Source organism: Anabrus simplex, chromosome 3, assembly GCF_040414725.1.
Source record: "Anabrus simplex isolate iqAnaSimp1 chromosome 3, ASM4041472v1, whole genome shotgun sequence".
Classification (NCBI taxonomy): domain Eukaryota; kingdom Metazoa; phylum Arthropoda; class Insecta; order Orthoptera; family Tettigoniidae; genus Anabrus; species Anabrus simplex.
This window is the reverse complement of record NC_090267.1, coordinates 478270243-478295124: the sequence shown is the minus strand read 5'-3', so window position 1 is coordinate 478295124 and position 24882 is coordinate 478270243.

Genomic DNA, 24882 nt, shown 5'->3' with positions numbered 1-24882 from the left:
TGTGTTGCAAGTGTTTTAACATACATATCAGGTTATGGATGTCTTTCATTTCACAAGAAATTAAATTTTAATTACTGTGCAGATTTCTTAGTTTTGAAAGCAATTACTATTAGAAATAGTCATCATAATGTCATAGACAGCTTCAATAGGGGCAATTTGAAATATCCTGCAGAAACAGCTGTACACTTAGTGACATACACACTTCATCATAAAAAATATTGAAGCCAGAAAGTGGGAAAACATTTCTTAGCTTAAATAACCATAAGTATGTAACTGATGTAACCCTGCTCAGCTGATGAATGTATAGACTACAGGAATGAATGTAAGGAGCACACTGCAGAATATTTGTATTACGATATTATTTGGAAGTGTACAACTGTTCTAATAAATTACTACTGCAGGCACAAAACTAATGAATCCACAAAACATTGTATAAATTCAAGAAAGTCTGTAATTTTCTCAAAATAGATATGTACTGTACTCATGTAATAGGCAAAAATATGGAAGTATTTTTTTGCATTATTAGCATGCTTGATATATGAGATATATATTTTATTAACTTTTATGCTAATGTGTTATAATTTTGACACAGGCCTACCTTAAGACCAGATGAATGTTATGCACCTCTTCTTTTAATATCTTTAATATTATTAACTCAGTGTCTTTATAAATTCACTACCATTATAAACTTACTTCAAAACAAGAAGGGTCATTGCATACACGAAAGGCAATGTATGTTAAGAAAATCTGTTATTTTCGCAAAACGGAAGACTTCAGTTAGTGTATTATATTTTTGTAGTATATGTAAGGCCTAAACTAATATTATGCGTTCTCTTTTTAATTTAAAATCATTTAATGTCTAGTCAGTGCCTATTTCAATTGAAATATGTTTGTGAATTTCAATTCTGTGTATTAGCAAGTCAGCCTGGAGTAAGTTTACATTGTAAAATGCTGCCGTGATTTTAAACAGTGTGTTGCTTATCTTTAATGACAGTCTCTAAGATACAGTAATAACGGCAATATAATTCAATGTCCTTTAAAATTTAAACTTTACTTGTTGGTAAATAAGTTATTCCATCAAGCCAAAAGTATTAAAATCATGTTTGTGTGTGACCATGCTTCGCCTTTCTTTGGATTGCGATCGCCTCCTTAGCGCGACGTCACAGCGCTCTTGTGAGGCCTTATTATCTGAAAGGTGTTGGATCTACTCTTGTTCTTTTCCGACCCCGACGGTATTAGTATGGAGGCCTAGGGAGTTCTTCATTTTCACGCCCTTCATGGCCTTGTCATTTTTTTGGTCGATACTTCATTTTTCGAAGTGTCGGATCTTTCCAATTTTTACTCTCTGATTAGTGTTATATAGAGGACGATTGCCCAGCAGTTCTGGCCCTTGAACTATTTTTTACAAGTCGCTTTATGTCGCACCGACACAGATAGCTTTTATGGCGACGGTGGGATAGGAAAAGGCTAGATGTTGGAAGGAAGCGTCCGTGGCCTTATTTACGGTACAGCCCCAGTATTTGCCTGGTGTGAAAATTCGAAACCACGGAAAACTCTGCAGGGCTGCCGAGAGTGGGGCTCGAACCCACTATCTCCTGAATGCAAGCTCACAGCTCCCGACTCGCTCGGTCTCTTGAAACAATAATCACCACCACTACGAGTCATAAGAATTAAATATCTAAACCGAAGGTCTCGACGCTGACCATTCAGCAAAAGAGACGGACAATCACCATCAATCCAGAAAAGCAAACAGTGGTATGCAGTGGAAAGTACAGCCTCCAAGATGTTTCTTGTGTGCTGTTATTACACTGATGAATTAGATGTACCTGGTAAGTAACATGAAGCACACCATTTCGCCCTGATGATGGCAAAGACATGGGCTGCACAAGATATCCAAGGTGTTACGGAGTCATACTGATACATATCGCCACATAATCTTCCATAATGCACACAGATTGGCCGGAGCAGTTTGCAGGCTGTGCACATCCCTCTTGATACCATATCAGATGCGCTCAGTAGACCGGGAGACCTTCGAAACCAGCCAAGCATCCGCATGTCTTTGGAGTGTTTATTGAAGCTACCGGCCGCAATTCGGGAGTGATGGACCGGTGCAGGAAAAGATTCTATGCAGGGTGCTGGAAGTGAACAAATGGGTTGGCATGATCTGACAGCAGTTTTCTGTAACTTTGATCTGTGAGGGACGTTGGCAGAAATACGAGGGATCTCATTTCATACCACGTGAGTCCTCATACCACCGGCCTGTGCTGTAAACTATTGTCTCATGTGCTGAGTGACGCCCTCATATATCTCAACTCATCTGACTTGGCAACCATTGCAAAGGCACTGTTCCTTTGGCCATATCAGTGATTTGTCTTCTGACGTGCGGGATGGTGACTCTGCTGTGAGGAGATGGTTCTGGATGGGATAGCTGCATGCACTTCTTTGTTGTCCAGCATTTAATTCATTAGTGATCAGCTGCACACTATGTCCGCCATCAATACGTACTGCACGGCAGGTACTGAGGTCAGCTGTTGCTCACCTGGCCAGTACCAGAGGTCTGACGACATCGCAGTCACCTAGCTAACCACAATACCATTTTACCAAAAACTGCAGCTATCTCCGCTTCAGTTGTCCATCCGTTGACAAATGACAAATACATTGAAAGCAGTGTTGCCAGGTCTGCTGAAATTTCAGAAGATCCCCCGATTTGTTTACAACACACTAGAAAACACGAAAAAATAAAAAAAAACCAAAATGTATTGTAATCCAGATTGAAGGAAAACGAATATTAATTATTTAATGGTACATAATATATTTGTGCCGAAGAACTATTTGCTTGTCTCAGTGCGTGACGTTTTATCGATAACATCACTTGTTAGGTACTTCTCCGCATTCATTTTAGGCTCGAATTACGTAATCTCTCCCCTCTAATTGAACTCAAAACTCACGCTTGACTGCATCATTGCAAGGGAAATCCCTGACCGCATATAGAGTACAACATTTACATCCTGCTACGACTTCAAAATTGGCACACAATTTCTACGCCTAATGAATAACTATATCTACAGGAAGAGTGGAGAGAAATATAAGGACCGAGCTCGATAGCTGCAGTCGCTTAAGTACGGCCAGTATCCAGTATTCGGGACATAGTAGGTTCAAACCCCACTGTCGGCAGCCCTGAAAATTGTTTTCCGTGGTTTTCCATTTTCACACCAGGCAAATGCTGGGGCTGTACCTTAATTAAGGCCACGGCCGCTTCCTTCCCACTCCCAGCCCTTTCCTGTCCCATCGTCGCCGTAAGACCTATCTGTGTCGGTGCGACGTAAAACAACTAGCAAAAAAAAAGGAATATATAAGGACGAGAAGACGAAGAACTATACAGGATGAAGCGAAATTCGCACACTCGGGCGTCGCAGCGCGAATCCTCACATGCCACATGTCTCTCACAAAAGTTCGTCGTGCGAGTATATCCGGCAGAAAAAGAACGTTGACGAGTGGCAATCTGGCAACACTGTAACCACATGTAGGGCAATTACCTCTGTCAGCACATTGTAACCGTGCTGAACATTTGGTTCAGTGGCTAGATTTTTGAGTTAGCATGCAGGAGGTCGATGGTTCTATCCTGGGTTGAGGTGTACTTCTTTATTTATTTTTATTTCCCATTTTCACACCAGGCAAATGCCGGGGCTGTACCTTAATTAAGGCCACGGCCGCTTCCTTTCACTTCCTAGGCCTTTCCCATCCCATCGTCGCCATAAGACATATCTGTCGGTGCGACGTAAAGCAAATAGCATCATCATCATCATCATCATCATCTGTTTACCCTCCAAGGTCGGCTTTTCCCTCGGACACAGCGAGGGATCCCACCTCTACCGCCTCAAGGGCAGTGTCCTGGAGCTTCAGACTCTTGGTCGGGGATACAACTGGGGAGAATGACCGGTACCTCGCCCAGGCGGTCTCACCTGCTATGCTGAACAGTGGGCTTGGTGGAGGATGGAAAGATTGGAAGGGATAGACAAGGAAGAGGGAAGGAAGCAGCCGTGGCCTTAAGTTAGGTACCATCCCGGCATTTGCCTGGAGGAGAAGTGGCAAACCACGGAAAACCACTACCAGGAAGGCTGAGGTGGGAATCGAACCCCGCTCTACTTATTTGACCTCCCGAGGCTGGGTAGACCCCGTTCCAGCCCTCGTACCACTTTTAAAATTTCGTGGCTGAGCCGGGAATCGAACTCGGGCCTCCGGGGATGGCAGCTTAATCACACTTAATCACACTACACCACAAAGGGGTTTAAAAATTCGTGGCAGAGCCGGGAAGTGAACCCGAGCCTCCGGAGATGTCAGCGAATCACACTAACCACTACACCACAGAGGCGGACATCGTATTATTTATTCATTCAAATTTCATTTTACACAGTTTTAAGCAGTTGCCAAATTTTATTGAACAATGGTGAATGTTGTGAGAAGTTAGAGATGTATCGTTAGATTTGTCAGCATTGCAGATTCAAGTTCACGACACTCCCTTAACCGTGTCATTCGTTCTGCAGATGTATTTGTGGTCCTATTCGATCCTTTAATTAGTCTAGTTTCCTCCCGTATACCTTTTGATTGGCTTCTCCCCGCTTATCAGTTTTATATACGGATAAATTTATGAACTAAGTCGAAGCTTGCCAACTTACATTCACAAAAATGTCAATATTTTATTTACGGTCACATTTTAATTGCCCTTGTTTTCTCCGAAAGATCTTTTGAAGAAAATTCAAATAACATCTCACTCGCCTCTGCACATCTCAAACCAAACTACAGCGCCTATTAAGTGAATCCCGACAGCCAAAAGCATACCTTGATTTGGCAACCGTCTTGTGATGACGTCATACACAATAGGTCAGCTACCATGGTAACGTCTGGTGCATTCATCTAACTACTTTAAAGTAATATGCAAACCATTCCGGTGCATGAATTCTTTTTAGCTACAATATTTTGAAGAGTTTCATCAAAAGCGCTTCGTCGATTATGTGCTTGAGAAAAACGTTTCACTTCAGAAAAAGGTTCTCCTCGTCCATTTTACAAATAGGCCTCTTACGAAAGTTCTTTAGATAAGTAATGTGAAGTAAAGTGAACTCGTGTCCTCATCCCCAGGTGGTGCAGCTCTTTTCAAGCATACCCTCATTGGAGGTGAGCTGCATGTACCATTTCAACCACATACCAGCCCTCCTGCCATTCTTACATTTCTGCCAGTATCGGGAATCGAACCCAGGCCTCCGAGGATGTCAGCAAATAACACTAACCGTTACGCTACGAAGGCGGACTACAGTGGGGTGAGCGAGTGCAAAAAGACCTCTACAATGTTGTGAGATGGACAGCAGACAATGATATAGCGATAAATTAGTTAAAATATCAGGATGTAAGTTTGACGAACAGGTAAAAAGAGCACTCAGTTTTAATTACTGTGCAGATAGATAGGAAGTACCTCATGAGGATCATGTAAGTACCTAGATGCCCACTGTCGGCAGCCCTGAAGATGGTTTTCCGAGGTTTCCCATTTTCACACCAGGCAAATGCTGGGGCTGTACCTTAATTAAGGCCACGTCCGCTTCCTTCCCGTTCCTAGGTCTTTCCTGTCCCATCGTCGCCATAAGACCTATCTGTGTCGGTGCGACGTAAAGCAATTAGCAAAAAAACAAATACCTAGATGTTAATATAAGGAAAGATCATTTTTTGGGATAATCATATTAACGAGATTTTAAATAAAGGTTACAGATCTCTTCATACCCGATCTAGAAAGCCAAGAAAAACGGCCGAGGGTATTCGTCGTGCTGACCACATGACACTCATAATCTGCAGCCCTGTGGTCTTCATTTGTTCTTTTCTGACCCCGAGGGTATTAGGTACTGATTCCTAGGGAGTCTTTCATTTTCACGCCCTTCGTGCCCCTTGCCTTTCTTTGACAGATACCTTCATTCTTCGAAGAGTCGGATCCCTTCATTTTTTCTCCTCTCTGATTAGTGTTAATAGCGGATGGTTACCCAGTTGTACTTCCTCTTAAAACAATAATCACCACCACCACCTTCGGGCTGAGCAGCGATCGCTCAGTAGGTCATGGCCATTCGGGGACTGTTGCGCGATGGGATTTGGTTTGATCCCTTTATATGGTAACGTGGGTCCTTAGGGGATGTAATAAGGATGTAAAGAAGACGGCGTGTAAGTCACTGGTAAGACACAATTAGAATGTGGTTCCAGTGTAGAGACCCACACCAGGATTACTTGATTCGAGAACAGGAAAGGTCCAAAGGAAATAATTCAATTTGTTCTGGGACATTTCCGACAAAAGGGTAGTGTCACGAAAATGTTGCGAACTTCAGGCTGGGAGGATTTGGCAGTTAGGAGACGAGCTTCTCGAATAAGCAGTATTCCGAGCTGTAAGTGAAGAGATGGCGTGGAATGAAATTAGTGTACGAAATAGGCCTACATTGAATGTAGGTTTTAAAAGTAGGATACACCAAAATATAAGGATAAATTTGGAATTCAAAAGGATGAATTACGGCAAATGTTCGCTTATGGATTATAATAATTTACCAAGGGAGATCTTCGATTAATTTTCAGCACCTTTCAAATAATTTAACAGAAGACTAGGTGAACAACGAATAGCAAAATTTATTTCATGTGGGTGACAGCCCTTAATACATATGATTGATTGATTGATTGATTGATTGATTGATTGATTGATTGATTGATTGATTGATTGATTGATTGATTGATCGATTGATCGATTGATTGATTGATTGATTGATTGATTGATTGATTGATTGATTGATTGATTGATTGATTGATTGATTGATTGATTGATTGATTGATTGATTGATTGATTGATTGATTGATTGATTGATTGATTGATTGATTGATTGATTGATTGAAATTTGTCTCCTTCAACACAATTCCGTTGTTTGTTCCTTTTTCAACCGATTCAATTATATTTATAAACTGTGTTCGACCGTCCAGGAAGTATTTTAATTCTTACAGTAACATCAAACACCTAATAGAGAATGAGTTAGACTCAGTGACAGTCATAGGATTAATTAAGCGCTTTCGCCACATACTTCATCAGTTTGTAGTCGATGTTAGTAATTACTATAGGCCATTTTCATTTAATGCATTCTAAGAAAGAGTCATGTCCACTAAAATATTAATTTTATTGACACATTTAATTTCACTTCAGATGGAAGACTCACATGGCGTATGGAGCACGTCCCAGGCACCCAGATGAGAATATCTAGTCCTCTCCCATGCTATACTCTACCGTGAGTAGATTATTGATTCACTGATCCTGAGAACCACCCAGCTGTTTTAAAAAGAGTAGTTGATTTAGCTTCCATATAGCCTGTCGTCACTTAGTCTGGTAGCATTTCCACATGCAAGTACTCACTGCAAAGTGAAGCGTGTTAGCCCATCTCCGTTTTAGAAAGTCTGTATGAGATTTCAACGAAGAGCCCATGACGTATTTACAATATTTCGGTTAATTTTTGACAGTAAGCTAACGTTCAATAATCATATCAATACAATAACAAAGAATGTTAACCGAATGCTAGGATTTTTTATAAGAACATCGAGACCATTTACTCAGCCCTCTGTACTGAATAAATTATATACTACCTTGGTACGGAGCATACTGGAATATTCTGTAATAATCTGGAGCCCGTACACAAAGCAACAAGTGAAGGCTATTGAAATTGTACAAAACAAATTTCTACGTTACTTTTATTTCAAAATGATAATCCTTTTTGCCCTTTCGACACATCAACCCATTTATTAAGGAATATATTTAAATTTACTTCATTGAAAACTAGACGGTCCCTAATCTCTATAAAAATACAAAGAAAAATTGTAATAGGACGATTTGATTCCTTGGACCTGTTAAGACGCATTTCATTCCATGTTCCGCAGACAAGATCACGTCAGCACCAATTATTTCACGTTCAAACGTCAAAAACATTGCATCAGTCAAATTCACCTTTCGTAAAAATGACAACGCTTTATAACACTGTAACAAAATACGTCGATATATTCACCAAATCGGATAAAGAATTCAGTAAGAAACTAGAAGCCTGCCTTTACAATTTGTAAATTTTTGATAATTCCTTCTTTCTGGTATTCTTCATATTTCCCAGTGTACTCATCCGTGTTTTAAGTTTCCTTGTTTTTGCATTGTCTTTTACTTTGTATTACCGTGTGATTTCTTAGTGAAGTTTTCATTTATTACCAACTGTAAATGGTGTCATATATAATGTTAATTTTGTTCCATTTTGTTTTTGTTCATTTTAAATTTTGTTTTTGTTAAACTTTAACTCAATGTACAGAATGTTACTGAATGTCAAGAAGGTACTTAATTGGGTGTAAAACCTGTGTACTTTCAGATAAATAAATAAATAAATAAATAAATAAATAAATAAATAAATAAATAAATAAATAAATAAATAAATAAATAAATAAATAAATAAATAAATTTTCACGTTTAAACATTGCTACAACATTCATCTTACGGAAAGCATTCTAATGACTTGAAACATTACAAATAGAGGATAAAACTTCGACGTTAAGTTTATTAGTTTTAATTTCGAAAAAATTTCGAAAATATTTCTTAGCATACGACGAAAAACGCAAAATTAAGCAATTTCCTAAATTGTGCCGAAAGTTGAAGGGCAAAGAAATGTTTCAAACTGTGAGTCTTGGATAGCCCTGACAAACTAGAAAAAACACATTTCGAATATCACTTCCGGCCTAAATGCAGTTCCGAAAAAACAGCCCAAAATCGCTTGTTTCTTTAATCGTTTTCTTTTTGATTCAAGTCCTAGCCAAATTACGAGTAACTTATTTACATAATTATTTTTGTAACGTGTTCCTTTGTTCAATACTCTCAGGCGTTTTTTTTATTTTTTTTAATGTCCACACCGAATGGGCGTAAGTGAAACTCTGCATTAACTCACATTAGCGCTCGTAGTGGTGCTTAAGTGAAACAATCCATTGTCGCACATTAGCGCTCGTAGTGGTAGAAAAATGCAAACTGCTAATCTAATCGGACGGATAACGATGATTAAGAAAAGGAGTATAAATTTAGGAATAAATAAAGAATATATCCTCATATTTTACTATACCTTATTTACCAAAAATTCGTAGCTCATATCCCTAGGATGTTTTCAACATTGATTATCTTGCCTAAAGAGCTAGAAATGTGGATTTTCCCTTTATGCTTGCGTGTTTTAACAATTGTATGTCAAGCATATAAAGTGGCATCATATCCTATTAAAGTTATACAAGAACAGATTAAGATGAGTCTATTTTCCTATTAGAGACAAATGAGTTTGCAATACGAATATAAATCAAATTTCATACAAAATTCATTAACAGTGGCATTTCATTATGACTCCAGTCCGATTGTGTCTGAATGGTCATCGTACTGTCCTTCGTTTCAGAGCGTACCGTGTTCGATCCTCAGCCGGGTGGGGATTTTAATTGCTTCTGATTAATTCTTCTGGCTCGGGAACTGGACGTTCGTGTCTGTCCCAACCCTCTCCCCTTCATATTCAGACAGGACACAACACTACCATCCAGTACAACAACACGCAGTAGTGATTACATCCCTCCGTATACTGTTGGCATCAGAATGGGCATCCGGTCGTAAAACAGGGCTAAATCGAGATGTGCGAGGCAGTTCGCACCTGAGAACCCACAGATGTTATTAAAGCGGAAGAATAATAACAAGAAGATAACTATGAACGAACGCTCGTATCAAAGAGAGAGGAGAGTTTTGATGAGGCTATATTTTCATAGAAATTTATTTATACATACGGTAGCCTTTTTACACGAATCTACTTTCTTATTAAGAGGCGGCTATGCAGAGGCGGTAAAGGCGAGCTCGGCTCACCCGAAAATACATGAGTTCGATACCCCGTCAGGAAGTCGAAATATTTCAGAAACGAATTTTCCACTTCTAGAGGTACACGTACCTTTGAAGTTCACTCAGCCTTCACCAAAAATGAGTACCAGATTATTGCGTTTTTTGTTGTTGTTTTTTTGCTTCCCGATAAAAATTAACTAACAATAGTATATTAATAAGATTTTGGTTTATATCAACATTACACAGAAAGGCATGTTAATGTGTCTCTACCACTAAAAGTAATTAAGAGTACCACATTAAGAGTGGTTTGTATTTTCCTTATTAAATTTAATCAAAAGTACCATATTATTATAAATCGAGTTGCCTATTAAATTCCTGTAAGAATAGTGTATTAACAAGGTTTTATACTCCTACAAAATATAATAAAAAGTAATATATTAACATGCATGTACTTTCCTGTGAAAATGAGTTAATAATTACATATTATTTGTACTAAAATTATCTGCTATATGAATATTATTTAGAAAAGCATATTAGTGGAACACTACTATTAAATTTTAGACTTGTAAATTTATATTCTGTAAGATATTCTCCAAATGGTACAAAACCACCTGTACAATAGAAAGTACATTGCAATTGAAAAAAGTAGAATCCATCCAGGCGTAGCGACCCGAAATAATGAATATTGCTATTAACGTTCTTTAAATTCTAATGATAATTAATATGCAGTATCGTGCGACTTTTACTAGAGAGATGCAGGCCTCGTAAGGTAGGTCCTCCGTCGAGGGTGGGCAGCACCTGTGTTTATAAAGCTGCGTGTCATTTTAGTGTTGTACGAATTTTACGGATATTATGACAGCACAAATATCCATTTCCCGAACCAAGGGAATTAACTATTCAAGAATAAAATCCACAACCTTGGCGGAATTGATCCCCGGTCCTTCTGAACAGTAGGCTAGTACGTAGACCAATAAACCAATGAGCCGAACAGGAAGATTAATGATTTCTTAAACTTTATACGTATTGCCCCTTTAGGCTCATCAATAGGCTGAACCGTTTTGATTTCCCCAATATTAGGGCAGCTATGCATAGTGAACTTACTTTCACCCATATTCTCATGAATCTACTATTTTATTTAAGCCAATTAAGAATAGAAAATTATGTTTTCTAATTTTCTATTGTTATTATTTCAGAATGCCTTTGCTGGCAAGCTGTAGTGTTAATAGTGCGCTATGTTTTCTGGTATGGGCTAGAATAAAATTGTTACTTTCATTGACCTGTCTCAGTCTCATCCATGGCTTTGACAATATGAAAGTGGCTGAGGTATGAGTGACGCTAGTAATGCCATTCCTTACGCAGCCAGTCCCTGCTCTGAATGGTGTGAAAATGTTGCTCATAGGGTCGGTTGGTGCAGGCATTTCAGTGGGATTGGCAGACTGTTGTGCAATAGCGTGTGGGATAGCGATATCAGCACCTTTCAGAATTTGAAAGGGATCTCATTGTGGGTCTCCATTTGGCCAGCTGGTCGAATCGTGCAATATTCAGATTTGTGGCTTATTCCGATGTGACAGCGACGCTATGTTGGTCTGCATGAGAACGTGTGGGCAGGCATATTCGTCGTCAAGGTTCCAGTCCAGAACAGCAGCCTTCAAATTCCACCGGAAAGTTCTGGGATCGAACCTGCCAATTTGAGCTCAGAAGACCAGCGCTCTACCGTCTGAACTACTCAGCCCGACACTTGAAGAAAGCAAAAGCTGTAACTGTGAAACTTTCCAGTCTCTTGAAACTATTGCAGGTTTAAAACAATAGAAAATGCTTAAGTCCGCCTCTGTGGTGTAGTGGTTAGTGTGATTAGCTGCCACTCCCGGTGGCCCGCGTTCGACTCCCGGCTCTGCTACAAAAATTTAAAAGTGGTAAGAAGGCTGGAACGGGGTTATTCAGCCTCGGGAGGTCGACTGAGTAGAGGGGGTTCGATTACCTCCTCAGCCATCAACGAAGTGATTTTTAGTGGTTTCCCACTTCTACTCCAGGCAAATGCCGGGATGGTAGCTAACTTAACACCACGGCCGCTTCCTTCCTAATTACTTGTCTATCCCTTCCCATCTTCCCGTCCCTCCCCACAAGACCCCTGATCAACATAGCAGGTGAGGCCACCTGGGCGAGGCACTGGCCCTCCTCCCCCGTTGTATCCCCAACCCAAAGTCTCACGCTCTAGGACACTGCCGTTGAGGCGGTACAGGTGGGAGCCCTCCTTGAGTCCGAGGGAAAAACCAACCCTGGAGGGTAAACGGATTAAGAAAGAAAATGCTTAAAAACATAAAGCTTTTTAATAACAGATTACGTCTAAAAAGGTACATTTTAATTAAAGCAGGATGATATATTTCGTTCTTTAAATAACATCATCAGATTATATCAGATAACTTTACATTATTATTATTATTATTATTATTATTATTATTATTATTATTATTATTATTATTATTATTATTATTATTATTATTATTATTATTATTATTATTATTATTGGCAGCCCTGAAGATGGTTTTCCGTGGTTTCCCATTTTCAGACCAGGCAAATGCTGGGGCTGTACCTTAATTAAGGCCACGGCCGCTTCCTTCCCAATCCTAGCCCTTTCCTGTCCCATCGTCGCCATATGATCTACCTGTGTCGGTGCGACGTTAAGCCAATAGCAAAAAATTATTATTATTATTATTATTATTATTATTATTATTATTATTATTATTATTATTATTATTATTATTATTATTATTATTGAAAATTATTTAGGAGATATTAATGAGCATTAATTAATAAATGATAGAATTTAATTGAGTTTGAATATTGTGCTTTCCTGTTACCTGACTTGATTGAACAGAGTATATAAATTAGGTCTGTGCGATCATTGATTCATTACTGTTGGTTATTTTCTATGCGTAATGTTTAAAAACGTAGGCTATAGAAATACACTTCACGGTAAAAGCAAAGCACTCATGTTTACATACATTTTAACTGCAGCATAATACCCAATTTTTTGTGAGAGTAAAACATTTCCCCTTGTTTAACATTGTACCTATATTGATTACCAATTTTCACCCCGCATTGATCACTAATTAAGCTACTAATGAATGGATCATGTTCATATTTCAATTAGTTAAGCACCTTAACATTTCGTATCACGTGTGCGCATTTGAACTCCAGTCCGACAATTGAATTATGTATAATTTATTTCAGGAAAACCTACAAAAAAAGGAAAATAATGAAAACCGCAGATACTCATCGTTTAAATTTCATTTCACATGTTACCTGAAAATCTAAGCTTTCAATCTGCTTAGAAGGCAGGTGGGGAGTAACAAGTAAGCTAGCATGCACCGTCAATGCTGTATGATAACTCCTGAGAACAACGTGAGTGTACAACCGGTGTACAACCAATGCAGTACAGGATATAAGGGAAATTGACACCTAAAATGTGAGGTTTAGTGGTTTCCTGCAATATGGTACATCTGTCAGCGTCCTGGTAGTGTCCAGAAGGACATTGGTCAATGTTTTCCATTTTGCTTTACGTCGCACACGTGGCGAATGTTTATAAAAACATATGTATTCACTGCACACGAATGGCCGTCAGACAAAACGATCCATGGCCCTGGTGTATGGTGCCCCTATCTACGACACACAGTGAGTATTTGTAAGCATCAAAATGCTCGTTTCACGAGCCCTTGCCGTGAGAGCCCGCTGGTGTCTTGTTTACTGAAAAGTAGTGGCACGGCAGAGAACTAGTGGAGTGAAAGGTACACTACATATCGCAGCGTTATCGACACTAAGCATGCATTCATCTGTACACAAACCAGTGTAAGAATCCTTTTATTTTAAGGAGGCCTATATGAAGCTAATGTAAATTAAATAGCTTATACTTACAGTTTTACAATAATTCATTACTGAGTAAATCTGAGGTTACACTTATAATTTCATCCGCCATATCAGTTGTCTCGTGTGCCATATCGGTCGAGCTACCATCCGAATCCCTGGTTGTGGTGATATTGGATTCCTGTTAATTGTCTTCATCACTAGTTTCCAAATCAATACTTATCACCATTCCTTTGTAAACTTCATAAAATTCGAGCAATATTCGATACACAGCTCTCTTAGCGAATTCGTCAAGCTCTGTCTTCTTCCGTCACGGGCGACTTTTATCTAGGCTAAAAATTGCAGTTCCATCTTCCCAGGCTTTTGCACACTACCTAGTAATATTACTTACAATCCTTTCACAATTACCGATAGCTTTAGCAGGTCTCTGCATAGATTTCTAGAGAGGGACTACGAGATCTCTTCCCTTTTCCTCTCCAAGAAAAACTATAGAGCGAAATATATTATCTTCCTCAGCTTGTGAGGTCGGAACACTGCACGCGATTTCTTCGACGTCGCCTCCATTCTAAATACAATGTAATGGCACGTCATACTCTGTATAATTGCCTCATATGTTTACAAGTTCTCTCAAACGTAATACCAAAATTGCATACAACATGAAACTGAGCTTAGTACAAGTGGCAGAACGATGCACGTGTGTAGACTGTACAGCGCGCTTTTGTTCAACATGCTACGCCATACAGAACTCTTAGTTTTCTCGAAACCCACTGACAAAGACTCACTCAACGGGTAGTAACTTGTTCGTGATCCATTGTGCTACCCTGGCCTTAGTCCAGGTGTGTTGTGTTGGTTGTAACAAGTCCCTTGCCCTTGTGACTGAAGCAACTCCCAGCATACAGAAACAAGCCACTGTATTGCAGCGCATGATCTTATCTGTTATACTATCTAACATAAAAACATAGTATTTTACAATGTACCATCAGAGTAACTACAGTATGTTGGAAAAATAAATACAGAAATAACTTCTCAACCTCTTCACGCACCTAGAAGGACCAGCGAGGACAGCCCGAACCAGCAGGTTGAAAGAAAGAACTCACAAATTATCACACCGGATAGAACCGATAAATACCGGACGAGTTGGCCGTGCGGTCAGGAGCGCGCAGCTGTGAGTTTGCATCAGGGAGATAGTGGGTTCGAACCCCACTGGTGGCAGCTCTGAATTTTCACACCAGACAAATGCTGGGGCTGTGCTTTAATTAAGGCCACGACCGCTTACTTCCCTTTCTTAGGCCTTTCCTTTCCCATCGTCGCCATAAGACCTATCTGTGTCGGTGCGACGTAAAGCAAATAACAAAAAACAAACAGTAAATGGTGACGAATTTCCCTTTTGAAAAATAAAATTCTCATTAAATATGTCTTTCAATAAACGCAACTCAAATTGATAAATATTAATTTATTTGTATCTAAGGAATCGTTTTTGCGAGACATCTGTATGGAATTTCGAGTCAAAAAGTGTAGAATTCAGTGAATCGAAAGGGGAAAACTGATCAAGGGCCTGTGAAACTTCCGCGAATGGAACAATCATTTCTCTCTAGAGTATGATGAGATGAAACTTCTTCGATAAAAGCGCCTTAAGTAGAGTCATTAATTCGTGAACTGGTCGCCTAGTGCCGTTGTTGTGCTCTGTAGAAGAGAGTTTGCACCACAGTTTGTTGCCGGGACAGTTCTTCGCTAGGTCCCAGCAAGAGGCGGTCGGATGCATACTGTATAAGCTGAACTACGGTCTCTGTTGTGAAGGGTAGTTGAATGTCAGCGGCGTAACGTGAGAATGTCGTACTTTGAGCAACGGATAAATTTCAAGTTCTGCCAAAAAAAATTCTAATCCGCTGGCGAAACGTTTGAGATGATGAAGTCAAAGTCTCCCGGAACACCACGATGGGAAAAAGACGCAAGAAAAAAAAAGTCAAAAGACTGTGTGATCCTTGAACATATTGACTGTAGTACGTATAAAGGTGTACACTGTGTTGCCTACACTATAGGCGCCAATACATTGACTGTAGTACATGAGTGTACGCCGTGTTGCCTACACTGTAAGCTCCAATCCAAGAAGTTATTGACTATAGTACATGAGAGTACAAAGTGTTACCTACATTTTAAGCGCCAATCCAAGAAGTTATTGACTGTAGTACATGAGAGTACACCGTGTTGCCTACACTTTAAGCGCCAATCCAAGAAGTTATTGACTGTAGTACATGAGTGTACGCCATGTTGCCTACACTGTGGGCACCACCCCACAAACTTATTGACTGTATAGTACTGTATATGTCTCTCAGTCATTCCCCTCCCCTCCCCTCCCCCGCCCCTCAATCAACACTCCATATCACAGCCTGCATAGTTGCTGGGTAATACCCCGTCACACATATTGTATCGCTAATTTCGTGAGGAAAATTTTCAGAACGCCTTGCCATGAGAAATATTTATGTCAAAATCGTTCTCACGTATGTCTTCAATTATCATTCCCTGCTATCCCGTATGATCGCGATACATTAACTTTGGCTATGTTGCTTGGCTATTTATTTGTATTCAAAATATCCCATACGTAATCTAACTCTGACTACTAATTTGATACAAATTGCAGTCTAGAAATACTTCATTCTCATAACTGCGAACTGTTTTCTAAATATAGAGCTGGACTGCAATTCCTATCTCCGCCTAGCAGTCAGACAAGTAATTTAAAAACATCGTGCTTTAATCAATCTCCTTTCATCTTCAAGTTCATTTTATATTTTTAATAACGGTGTATTATCCTAGAAATACGAAATAAATCAGTTCCAAGAAATCACTTGGGAAATTACCGTCAGGCAGATGAGAAGTAAATTACTTCAGAGTTGCGTCTTGTTTACTGCTCCGTGCTGTCTCATTTCGCTCTCCATTACGCCAGAAGATAACATCCTAACATTTATCATATGGGACGTGGAAACGTGTCTAAGTCTCCAAAACGGAAGTTTCTATTGACAGTGGTCACTAGTTGAGGTAACAGCTTTCCACTTGTGGGTAGGGACGGTAGAACACATCCAAAGTATCCCTTGCCTATAGTTATGGGGGCCATAATGTGGGGTCCATAGCTGAGTCTGGCATTTTTCCACTTGTGTCAAGTTCCTTTCAACTTCCCTATCTGATCTCCCTTGGTCAACTGTCTTTCCCTTCCGACCCCACCGTCTGTGGGTGGAGGCGGTAGAATAGCACCCACGGTATCCCCTGCCTGTCGTAAGAGGCGACTTAAAGGTGCCCCAATGGTTCTGAACTTTAGAGCGTGCGTTGGTGACCACGAGGCCCTTAGCTGAGTACTGGAATTTCTTCCACTTGTGCCAGGCTTCTCACTTTAATCTATGTTATCCGACCTCCCTTGGTCAACTCTTGTTTTCAGACCCCGACACTATTAGGTTTCCGAGGGCTAGAGAGCCTTTCATTTTCACGCCCCTCGTGGCCCTTGTCTTTCTTGGCCGATACCTTCATATTTCTAAGTATGGCATCCCTTCCGTTTTCCCTTTGATTACTTTTATATAGAGGATGGTTGCCTAGTTGTACATTCTCTTAAATCAAAAACCACCACCATCTTCCCTCCCCGAACGAATAATTTGCAACGTCTAGGGAGTATTTTATTTTAACACACTTTGTAGCCCTTCCATTTCTATCACGAATACCTTCATTATTCGAAGTGCCGAATTTCTTCCATTTTTCCTCTGATTACTACTAAAAGAGTGTGCTTGCCTGATTATTTATTTATTGAATATCCCATAAGTTTGAAACCTATTTTACATTATGATATTAAACTTAACGTTTCGATCAGTTAATTAATTATTGCTCCTTGAAACAAAGTTAGGGAACTAAATTATTGAACATGTGGTGAATGAACTTCAGGAACTCTCTGCAGCATCAGAATTTCTTAAACAGATGGTATAATGGCTTTGAGAGTTCCACATAGTTTAGATGATACTCAAGATCGAATCCTATCCTTTCAAACATGGCAAAGACGAACAGTTCGAGAGAATCCACAAAAGCGCGAATAATCGCCCGCAGTGTTAATTTTAAAGCGTATCACTTAAACTTTCCATGGTGGCGAAAAACTGAGTGAGAATGTATTCGGGTACTAATGTTTTGCTCTGGAGTCGTCTATATTTGTCGGAGAAAAAAAATAATTAACTTGTACTTGATGCCCAGAGGTTACTCCACTGTCTTATTAGATATGTTTTGATTTAGGATTTTGCATAGCTTTGGGGTGGGGGTGAATTTTGTGGGTAATTTCTGTGTTGGAGGATGTCTGCATTTTCATTTTCAGAATAACTGGATCCAGGAAGTACAGACATGGTGGACGGCGGGGCACTTCTATGCATTAGATCTTATAGGTGCAGCTATTGGGTTGCTTGCCTGATTATACTTCCTCTTAAAACAACAATCGCCAACACTCCCCTTGCCAACCCGATCATAAATTAATATAACAATAAATTTACTTTTGTTTTTATTACCATTATTATGAACAAATACAATTCAATTGAGACATATCCCGGTAGCAACGCTGGTGACAGTGATATAACAATGACATTTTAAAATATTTAAAAAGCCGAAAATAGTCTCAGTTCAATTTTTTATCAGTCTCCACTTGCTGCGGATGAGGAGATTATGACGTTGACGACTATGAAAAAAATGGAATAGACTGGCGTACTCCCATCCCTACTTCCGGATCATAAGGATCTAAGCATAGATTCGTTAACTGTATTCCAAACAGCATTGACAGATGTATCATTTTTTTTTTTTTTGCTTTACGTCGCACCGACACAGATATGTCTTATGGCGACGATGGGATAGGAAGGGCCTAGGAAGTGGAAGGAAGCGGCCGTGGCCTTAATTAAGGTACATCCCCGGCATTTGCATGGTGTGAAAATGGGAAACCACGGAAAACCATTTTCAGGGCTGCCGACAGTGGGGCTCGAACCCACTATCTCCCGATTACTGGATACTGGCCGCACTGAAGCGACTGCAGCTATCGAGCTCGGTGTCAGATGTATATATATAAATAAAATCGTAACGTCCGTGTGTCAGTACCTTGACTATTTTGATGAAATTTCCATTCATTTATCCGTTTCATGTGTAATAATGACCAACTAATTATTTGTTAGCTTTGGTGTTTGTTTGTTTGTTTGTTTGTTTTGATTGATTGATTGATTGATTGATTGATTGATTGATTGATTGATTGATTGATTGATTGATTGATTGATTGATTGATTGATTGATTGATTGATTGATTGATTGATTGATTGATTGATTGATTGATTGATTGATTGATTGATTGATTGATTGATTGATTGATTGATTGATTGATTGATTGATTGATTGATTGATTGATTGATTGATTGATTGATTGATTGATTGATTGATTGATTGATTGATTGAGTAAGTATAACTTGAAAACCTACTGGATATATTTCTACCAAGCTTCATATTTAGAACCCACCTGTCTTTGGATAACTGTTAGCGCCAAAATTGTTTCTAAATCCCTGAACTGACTGGTGGTTGATATAAAACGAAAACCGTGATTTTGCAATTCCACAAAATATATACGAGCAAACTTAATGGAAATCGACCTGCTTTAAGGGAAATCAATTCCTAAAACATTTTTCTCATTTTCTTCATTTCTATACGAGGATTAATAAGGGAGATGTCGTTAACAGACCGTTTTTCACTCTAACTTCAAGCGGACATTTATTAGCTGTTTTGTCGACTTGTCTGTTCGTCCGTTTGTTGGGCTTGTAACTAGGAAACTACTCTATACATTTCTACCAAACTTTATATCTATCCCTGGGTAGGTATTAGGGTCAATATTATTTCTAAATCGCGGATTGGTTTGGGGTTTATATGAACTCGAAACAGTAATTTTACCCTCCCTCAAAATATACATGACAAAACATAATGGGAAACTACCAGCCTTAATGGAAATCAACTTCTACTTTTTTGTCATGTAAACCTTTTCGATAGGAGGATATCAAGGGAGTTATCATTAATGGACTGTTTTACAGGCTGACATGTCATTTCATGTTGGGTTAAATGGTTTAACTAAAAAGAGCAATTTTATTGTTTTCGATAGAACAGATAATAAAGGAGGTTATCGTCAACGATTGGTTTCACGAGTCTTGAGCCTCAGCGCCACTCCCGGTTTCAGATGAACAACAACATGTAACCGAGAAATAGGGAGAATTACGCACAACTTCGAACCAGGAACTGTATCCTTCAATAAACTCTGTGATCTAGCCCATTCTGTCTCCACTTTGCTCAGCTTTATCGTACTTCACGTTACTGACACGTGCTTTTTCAGAAGAATATCAGTTTATCATGCCGTATTAAATGTTTGAATACCGGCATGTAACTTCGCGTAAACTCATTAAGGAATCGTGAAATCGATTACCAATTCCCGTGCGAAGAACGGGTACGTATGCTAGTATTAGATAATACTCATCCTTGTTAGTCTGTCTCTGTAACTACACACTACCCTTACACGTGCGCACAGGAGCATGAACTCAACGAAAATTGTTCTGATGGACTGCATATCCGTAAGTGGCTGGGAAGCGTGACCAGTCCTAAGGAAAATAATGGATAGGAAGAGAATTGTCACATTCGCGGTTTTAACATACCAGCGATGATATCTTGTACGATAAATATGTATCCTCCCCTTTTATTATTGACATGAATATGTCTTATGGTTCGGGGTCATCCAAAAATTTGTATGATGGAAGTGACGTCACATTAGTTGTTACGGTAGGCCAGGGCCTCTCAGGGTGCATGCACTGTGCACGGTGCAAAAGACTACTTGGCTTGGTTGACCAGAGTGCAGACCCCCCACTCCTCGATTTGGAGCAATAGCGCTTACTCTCTCTTTCCTCTCGCCTGTCTCGCTCGCTCCCCCTGTCTCCCTCTCCCCCACTTGCGCCGTAGCGCTCCAAATCCGGGCTGAGTTGAGCTGAGTATAGCCGAGTAGAGCCGAGCATAGCCGAGTAGCCCAGAGACGAAGCGTTGATCCGAGTCATACCAAGCGGCACCGAGCGGCACCGATGCACAGTGCACGGAGCTCTTGCGCCTCGCTCTGCACGCGTGAGATTTTGGGCGTTTGAGAGGCCCTGCGGTAGGCCTTGGTTGCCAAAGATGTTGCCTCTGTATCCACCTCTGCGAAATGATGCAAATAAATCGTTCATTATCAATATTTTATTTTCATTTTATGAAAGACATATTCATGATCATTAGCTTCTTTTTTCCTCCCCATCCAAACTGAATCTCTGTCTGTTAGAAAAGACATCTTCTTGAAGTGAAATTTCACAGGAGAGCAATTAAACGTAATTTTGAAAAACAGCAATGTGTTCAGAATCCTTTTATGTATGGAACATCTTCACGAATGGGTTCCCTTTGGAACATAATATGTAATTTCAGCACTAGGTAGCAGCGAGTTTTGTTTTGGAAACTTCCTTGCTGTTGATGTGTTGACATTTACACGAGGTTTTAATGAACTGTGATTTCGGTTCCGCTCTTGTGAAGTAATTATTAACCATACTAAGAATTAAATTATGTTTCAAGAAACAGAAATTCAAGGTTCTTGCTCGTGCTAAGAACATAATTCAGCCGTATGAAGTATGAGCTCAAGAACATAACTTATCAACTTCATTTACGAAACTAAGCTCTGATTTCCGTGGCCTAGTTCAAGCCGAAGGGAATAATTTTTACACGTTAGAGAAGTTCAGGCTAAAAATAAACACAAAGAAAACGAAAATGATGGTCGTTCAAAAGAAGAAGACTGAATTGAAAACAAACATTAAATTATGCTGTGAAAAAATAGATAAGGTTAAAGAATTTTGTTATCTCGGTACTGTTATTACCAATGATAATCAGTGCCTGACAGAAGTCAAAACAAGAAAAATCTATTGTTAAATAAGCACATAACAACTGAAACCAGGAAAAAAATTGTTAAAACCTATCTTTGGAGTGTGCTAACTCACGGTTGTGAGGCCTGGACTTTGGGAAAACAAGCACAATCAACACTAGAAGCTGCTGAAATATGGTTCTGGAGAAGAATGACAGGGACGAGTTATACAGAAAAAAGACTAATATCCAAATCTTGAATGAAGTTAATGAGAAGCGGACCTTAATTTATTCAATAGAGCAAAGGAAAGCTAAATTTCTTGGACGCGTCCTACGACATGACACCTTTCTCCAGAATGTCTTCGAAGGAAATATCCTAGGGAAGAAGTCGAGAGGAAGACCACGACTCTCATACCTTAAGAACATAATCACTCAGCTGGGTTTTGCTTCCTATGCCACAATGAAAAGGGCTGCAGAAGACCGTGGGATGTAGTTGCAGCGACAAGACTTAGCCTTTAGATGATGGATGGACGGATGGCTTCATGTTGTTTTATTTTGCTTTTTCCTGATATTTTTATAACATATAATAATTTTGATCTAATTATCGGTGAGATCCCCTCCTTATTTAATACTTGGAAAATTGTGTGAAATTCATTCTTTTCCTCTGTTATCAACCATAGGTTCACTATAAATACATCTGATTCTGTCTCCCTGCAGACTCTTACATGTGTGAATCTTCCATTGCTTCACTAAACAACAAAAGATTCTCATCATCTTTCTCTGCATGAAATATTTTCTCAAACGTGCCCATTAACCACCACACCGTTCACACTGACTTTTATATTTATAAGTTTTCTCGTTTTGTTTTTTTTTGCTAACTTCGCAGAATTCTAAAAATGTTGTTTTGTTATCACTATAATGTGTATTTTTATGGATTAATATGTTAGAATGTAAACTTTGTTTTCGGAAGTTTCGTCTATCCTCTTCTTCCCTTTCGTAGCCAGAGTAACATTAATTCCAATTGTTTATGCAAAACTCATAGCACATCTGTTGTGCAGGGTAGACTATACTTGTTTGTATTCTAACCTATTACTATATAAAAATACGGGCCCTCGGTATTACATTCTGATATGATGATCTGTGTCTCAGTATCCTTTACTCTTGCTGTCACCTCCTTACTCAGCATCTTTCCTTCATTCTGAATTCCTTTATCTTAGCAGTCTCCCCTACTTTTTATAGCACCCTTTTGCCCCTTGTTTTCCCTGTGGGTAGCTAAATGTCGGTACGCTAAGTTTAAAACGCCCCTTTGATCTTATACAACATGTTATTATCTTTTAGCTGAGTCTATGATTTGTTACTATTAGCTGTACATTCTGGTCGAACCATTATTATTTTGCAGAACTTCTTAACAATTATATCTAACTCTTTACTGTCTTCCTCAGTGCCCGATAGTTCTGCCTCATAAAATGCTGTAGATATTATAAGAAAATGTAAAATGTTTTCCTGCTCTTAATTGTCAATATTTGCCATCTTATTCTCCAAACATCTTGAGCTGGGTAGAGAAGCCAACGCGTTATTTTTTCGCTCGCCTTATTTGCTCATCCGAATTTCTAGATATTATATTTTATTGACTGCTTCCAATTCTGCATCTTCTACCTCAGTAGCGTAGGTAGGCTCGACCGATGATGAAGGTGCTTGTGCGTATGTGTGGTACGTGCATGAGCGAGAGTCATAAGGACTTTGACACCGGTAAATTATGTTGATATTCACATTTCAGTACCGGTACATTAAGTTACAAAATCTTACATCAGCATACAGAACAAGAAAAATATTATCAAAGTGAATAATTTTACAGCAAATGGTATGTTCAAATTACAATCTAAAATCCAACTTTTGAGGCTTCTTATAAAATATATTCATGAGATCTGTTGCTTTCACAATTTCGTCTCAGTGAATATTCAAAAGAGCTAAGAATTTGACTCGACTTTTACTTGTTTAATTTATGTTTCAGTTCATTTTTTTTTTTTTGTAAAAATTCCACGAGTGGGGGGAGTTGCTCCAATTTAGCAAATAATGTTTGATACAAAAATATGGATTTTTCATTATATAACCTAAGCAGTATGAATGATGATTTTCGTGGGTTTTTTTTGTTTGTTTTGTTTTGTTTTTCTTGTTTTTTTCCCTGGGCTGGTGAATGTCTGGTTTGTCACTTGGAGCGGCCCTAAAGATAACCTCAGTTAACCAAGAACCCTGAAATATATTATTAGCAACAAAGGCTTTTTTTTCTAGTGACTTTACGTCGCGCCGTCACAGATAGGTCTTATGGTGTCGAAGGGATATGAAAGGCCTAGGAGTTGGAAGGAAGCGGCCGTGCCTGGTGTGAAAATGGGAAACCACGGAAAACCATCTTCAGGGCTGCCGACAGTGGGATTCGAACACACTATCTCCCGTATGCAAGCTCACAGCCGCGCGCCCCTCACCACACGGTCAACTCACCCGGTAGCAATAAAGGCATTGACGCGTCATACTCTTCAGTTTCCGACACACTCTAGTGAAATCGTTCCTTTCAGAGTCCTAATCCACGTCTTCGAGGAAGCAACGTCATCAGTAAATGCATATAAGAAGAAAGATGCCGAGGAGGTAGGTCGCAGATTGCTCCAACTTCCTAGCGAATATTGCCAGGGTGAACTGATACGCTGACAAAGCAGGAACTGTTGACGCATCTTTACTCCAGAGGACACACTTTGGGAGCTCATATCCCATATCGGGGATCGATTGATACCAAGATTCAATATCATACAGTGTTTACCACTAGCTTTCCCGAGTGAGGTCCGTTCCCTTTAATTAAATACAGTCTAAATCAGTTGTGCCAAACTCAAATACCACCAGAACGCATGCATGCTAAGCGTGATAACTCTAGGTCGTTTTTATATTTCACTCCCTTCGTGACCATTGTGTTTTTCACGTAAGCACCATTACGAGCGCTAAAATGAGTCAATGCAGAGTTTCTCCTAAGCCCTAATAACTATATTCGGTGTGGACATTTTTCAAAAATCAAAAAACGCCTGAGGGTATTGAACCAAGGAACACATTTAAGAAATAATTATGTAAATAAGTTATTCGTAATTTGGCTAGGAAGCGAGAAAGGAAACAAACGATTTTAAGCTGTTTTTCTGAAACTGCATTTAGGCCGGAAGTTTTTCGATGTTTTTTAGTCGGACTGAGTGGCT